Consider the following 5,442-nt stretch of genomic DNA (forward strand, 5'->3'; position numbering starts at 1 on the left):
TTGGTGTGGAATCTGATTTATCTCCCATCATCTTTGAGTCTTTTGCTGGCTTTAAAGTGTGAGCACGTGGAAGCTGATCAGAGATCCAGAGCACCAGCAGGATGTCCCGACCCCGCTGACTCCCGCTTTGCTTCTGGGAAACCCCACCAATAGCAACAGTTTGCGCAGACGCTGATGTTAAAGGGGAACACAGGCGCCGTAACCACCGTGAGTCAGCTCGGGCGTGGGCTCCTCGGGAAGGAAGGACTCCATTACTTCTGCCCGCATGAAGCTGTCTGCTTGGATCTCACCTCTGGTGCAGTGTGCGTCTCCGGACAAGTTCTCTGGCCATGAGCCGGCTCTCCCATCACGGTGAAGGATGTAGACAGACGTGTGGCGGAAGGAGCTCTTTGCACATCGGTTCGTTAGCCTTTCTCTGTTTCGGGGTTGATTTTTGCCTCCTCTGGTGGGAAATATTTTTAAGGTATTTGGATACTTTGTTTTTCCTTTGCAGAATTCCTGTAAGTTTCAGTCTGACTGAAAGGATTTGTTCTATTCCTGTGCTTGGTAAGTCTAAAAAATGTATTACGTCCTTTTCTTTTTTATGTAGAAAGTGTTGAAAAGTAGCCCCTCATGGTGCCTTCATAGTCTGTTGCAGGGGCCGCACCCTCCACTCAGGTAATTGCAGGCGGCCCGCAGCGTTTCCATGGTGATTTCAGGGCAACTTCGGGTGTTCCGATCCCGTGGATGTGCCAGCGGACATGGGCTTTGGCATGGCTACGTTCAAAGGTAAACCCAGTTCCCCCCAGTAAGAGATGGCTGCGCCCCCATAAAGAGCAGGAAAAGAGGGTGTGTGCTGAGTCCCCGCCTGGTGACAGGGGCCAGGGAGATGGAGCTAGTTCCCTTAGAGGATGGGGGGCTGGTGGGTGCTCGGGCCCGCCGCGCCCCTTCCTGACCTCTGACTGGCCTAGGTCCAGGGTCCGGCCTCCATCGCCTCCAGCCGGCCCCGGATGCCGTCTGTAAGCCCCCAGTTCCCCAGTTTAGTCCCGACCTCCCTGAATGCGCACGGGATGCTCCTCTTGGATGTCCAAAGGCTTCCGAGACCAAACCCCCAGTTCCCTGCACCCCCGGTCCACGTCAGGGGAGCCAGACAGGTCACTGGGAGCACCTCCCGTCAGAGGGGTGTCCCCTGTGGGGAACACCAACCACAGATAAACCCAGGTGTCTGTTTAAACTCACGGCCTCCAGGCAGCTGAACGGAAGCAGCCTGAGTGTCCCAACCCCGCTGACCCCCAGAGTCGCCCCCATCGCCCTAGCATGGAGGTCTCAGAGCGGGCTCCCTGGTCCAGCAACGGCAGCCTCGCCGGGAGACTGGAGGAGTCCAGCTCCTCGGGCCCTGGGCAGACCTGCTGAATGGACGCTCCAGGGTGATGTCCAGCGTCCCTGTTTGAACAAGTGCCCCCGGTACCCGAGGTCTGGGAGCCAATGTTCCAAACCAAGGTCTCTGCTGGAACGTTGATTCCTCTCTTCCCAAAGGCGAGGGTCAAAGTCGCTGGTCTGTGAGTGGGGTCTCCACGGCCCTGCGTTCAAGCCGGGCCACTCTTGCTGTTTTCCGCGGTGCAGGAGGGCTCTTCAGGGCTTTTAAGAATAATATGAAAGCTTCAACCCTAGTCGGGAAGCTAACTAAATTGTCCTTAGTCTAGAGAACGAATAATAGGTATACCTTAGAAAAATACGGTTTCAATCAATCAGATACAAAACCAACAGGAAAAACCTGTCGTTTTTGCTTCAAGTATTATGGAGGTGGGGGGTGGGGGGTGGGAGGAAAGCTTAAAAAGTCTCACTGCTCAAGAAAACACTTCCAAATATTCAATGTAGTGTCATCTTTACATTTGAAACTGTTTTTAAAAATGGAGTCACATATTAATACAAAAAGGGAAGTTTCTCGTGAACTGTTCAAAATTTAGAGAATTAGGATCAGCTGTTATGAAACATGGCGTGTGTGATTTTCCTTAGTAAACACCCTCGCTGAAGTGAGGTTCTGAATCAACATTGTGTCCCCGGCCCCAGGTTTAAGGCTGTGTGGGTTGGTGACAGCCACCTACAGCTGAAACTATGTCCACACACAGCACAGCCCCTGAGTGTCACTTGATTCAATTAAATGTATAATAGGGCTATTCTAGAGCCAGGGCTTTAAATGGCCTTTTTGTCTCCTCCCTCGTACATCTGGGCAGTGAACACTACATTAAAATGCAGCAAGAAAAACGTCCCATGAAGAACTTTATTGACAAAAAGGTAAAATTTTAATAACCCTTCAGTAGGCTCCATTCAAGACAGGGAACTATGTGGGCAGGATTTTTACAGTTCTCATAGGAATCCTCCGTATTGAAAGAATGTTTTCAGTTTAGAAGGAGCTCGACTGCAAAGTATTCCTGAACTGTGACCATCTCTGCCTTAAATGTAATATATTTGGTGGATCTTTGTTTGCTGAGCAAGGAATAAACCTGCTGAAGTGATTTTCCCCTTCACAACAAAAATGACCCACACATCGAAATTGATGAAAACGCTTTATTGAGAGGTAATAGAGCCTTCTGGTCTTGCCCTGCTAGCTAATAACGTCACCGCCAAGCAAAGGCCACATAGATGACAAATACCACAGCGCCTCACAAGAGGTCAGAGTCCCGGCTGAATAACGTCTTTCTCTGGAAAATCTATCAGAACCTACAAAGCGGTTACGGTCCAGAGAGGGCCTCCTGTCCCCCAGTGAGAGGGGCCCCCGTGAGGCTCCCCCTACTCCAGGGGGTGTCGTGGGCCTCAACGGAATAACGCCTGTGAACACGGGAGAGTCATACCCACTGCTCTCTCGGAAGATCAAATATTGCACTTTTCCCCAAAGGACGTAAAATCTGAATCCTAACAAGCAGGACAGGATCTCAGGGGCTTTGCGACACTGCTGGGCTGTGGTGAAAAAAAATAAGGTGTCCTGGGTGCGTGTACCAACAGTCTAGACTGGCTTGAAAAGGAGATCCAATTCCAATCTAACCAGTAAAATTATGTCCAGGGAGGGGAGAGGGGTGGGAGAGAGTTGCCAACACAGCAAGTTGGAATTCAACTTCGATTCAGGTCAAAGTGTGTTAGTCGCTCAGTCGTGTCTGACTCTTTGTGACCCCATGGACGGTAGCCCTCCAGGCTCCTCTGTCCGTGGGGTTTCCCAGGCAAGAATGCTGGAGTGCGTTACCATTCCCTTCTCCAGGAGAGTCTTCCCAACCCAGGGATCGAACCTGGGTCTCCTGCATTGCAGTGGATTCTTTACCAACTGAGCCAAGGCCACGGTTTAACTTGCAGGTCACCACCTCCCTCTAGATGGTGTTGACCTTCCAAGACAACCTTCTGAGCCTGTTTCCACATTTGAAAGACTACTTCTGAGGGTACTGAGAGGATTAAACGAGGTATCTTGTGACAGTCACTTAAAACTGTGCCTGAGACTTAATCTTTCAATGGAAGACCTCCAGAGCATATAAGCGTGGATGTAAACACAGAACAAATAATTTGCGTACAAATCTGTGCACTGAAATCCCAGACACATCCACCTCAGAGCAGGTGACCATCCGGAGCATGCCCGTCAGTCCTGTGTTCCTGGGATGCAGTTTGGTTTTCAGTGCGATGTGGGACTCACATCCCTGAACAGAGAGAGATGCTACTCAGGGAGACGCCTGTTTGCTTCTGGCTGAAAAGACCGAGGCTAAACCTCATCTCCCCACACTTCACACCTGGGAAGTGATTTGGGGTGTTACTACAGGAATCCAGACAGCGTTTATTTGCAGCCACAGTGAGCACAGACTCTGTGGCACCAACGTGTTTCTTCAGCACTTTATTTGTGAAAATGTCTGCTCCGCGCCGCTGCCCTGCAAAAACGTGTGTCCTCCATTTGTACACAAACACACACACGTCTCCCAGCCCTCCTCCTGGCCACGTTGTATCACCTTCTCTGCGTCTCCACGTCCCTACATCACGCGCTTCTCCAGGGACCTTCCAGGCCCTCCTGGTCTCAGAGACCCGGCGCACAGTCAGTGGTTGGGCCAACACTTCCAGTTTCCTGAGAACCACAATCTCCCCCAGCCCCCAACCTCAGCAGGGCTGCCAGAAGCGTGTGGAGGACACCAGGCCTACTCTGCACGGCTGGTGGGAGAAAACAAGATCCTGCCCTGCAGACGAAGGTGTGGGTCCACACCCGCAGTCCTGCCTGCCTAGGGGCTGTCTGCTCCCTTCTCTTCGGAACCTTCAAGCATAGCCAAGATTTGGACGCAACCCAGGTGTCCACGGATCACGGATGGATAAAGATGTTGCGGTTTACATACACAACAGAGTATTCCTCGGCTATAAAAAAGAATGACACCTTGTCATTTGCGGCAACAGAGATGGGTCTGGAGAGCATTATACTAAGCGAAATAAGTCAGAGGGAAACAAATGCCATGTAATTTCACCTGTATGTGGAATCTGAAAAAGAAAACAAAACGGGAAGACTCACAGTTACAGAGGAAGGGATGGATTAAATAGATGAAGGCTCTTTAGAGGGACAGACTCCCAGCTCTAAGGGAAATCAGTCACAAGATGTAAAGTACTGCACAAGGAATGGAGTCACTGATACTGTAACAACGTGTGTGGTGATGGATGGTAACTGGTCTTCCTGTGCTGATCACCTCATAATGTAGAAAAGTGTCAAATCACTGAGTTGTATACCTGAAACTAATATGCTGTTGCATGTTCATTATAATTCAGTTCTAAAAGTGGGGGAGGGGTTCAGCGAGGCCGAGGGCCGGCCCAGAGTGGGTTCCCATGCCGGGTGGGAAGTTGGCCCACAGAAACTCCCACGTCCCTGGCAACCCTCCCGTTCTGCGTCCATGGGATACAATCAAACCTCCGAGAAGCCGGGAAAGCTGTGAAGAACAGTTTGTGCAAAGGTCAGAGCGCAGAGGTGGAGGAGGTCTCCACAGCCCCCTCTGATGCTGGCACTTCGCATCCCGCCCTGGTTCCCCCTCCACCTGCCCCAGATGCCAGCATGCCCAGGACTCCGGCGGGGCTCAGGCTGGGACACACCCTGATGGGGGTCACAGCCTGCCTTCCATCCCTTTTCTGTCCTCCCCCTTCCAGGCAGCACGTGGGGCCTGCCCTGAGCAGGGACCTCGGGGACCAGCGTTTCAGCTCCTCTGCCAAGAGCTCTGGCCACAAAACGGAAGCCCCTGGGCCTCCGTTTCCCCTTTTGTGAAGTGGGGTCATAGGGCTCGACCTGGACCTCAAGTCCCTTGGATACCGGACTCTGGGACCCTATCCTGTGCTCCCAGGCTAGTGAATAAGGGGGGGGCCACAGTTACCTCCCCAGGGCTCTGGGCCACCCTGCAGGGGGCGGGGGAGCTCGTCCCCCACCTCCCCCCCAGAGGCTGCTCAGGCTCTTCTCCTCGGGGG

At 52.3% G+C, this 5,442-nt stretch overlaps 1 long non-coding RNA gene across 4 annotated transcripts; it reads left to right on the top strand.

The window, feature by feature from the left end:
• Positions 1-222: 222 nt before the first annotated feature.
• Positions 223-4,725, top strand: LOC122434156. Of its 4 annotated transcripts, none has more exons than XR_006267275.1 (4): positions 223-399; positions 494-546; positions 628-768; positions 2,214-4,725. It is a non-coding gene; the product is annotated as an uncharacterized LOC122434156 (long non-coding RNA). The 4 variants fall into 4 exon arrangements; XR_006267277.1 differs by having other exon boundaries at positions 2,476-4,725; XR_006267276.1 differs by having other exon boundaries at positions 2,589-4,725.
• The last annotated feature ends 717 nt before the right edge of the window (positions 4,726-5,442 follow it).

This window comes from Cervus canadensis, chromosome 33 (assembly GCF_019320065.1).
Source record: "Cervus canadensis isolate Bull #8, Minnesota chromosome 33, ASM1932006v1, whole genome shotgun sequence".
NCBI classification, from domain to species: domain Eukaryota; kingdom Metazoa; phylum Chordata; class Mammalia; order Artiodactyla; family Cervidae; genus Cervus; species Cervus canadensis.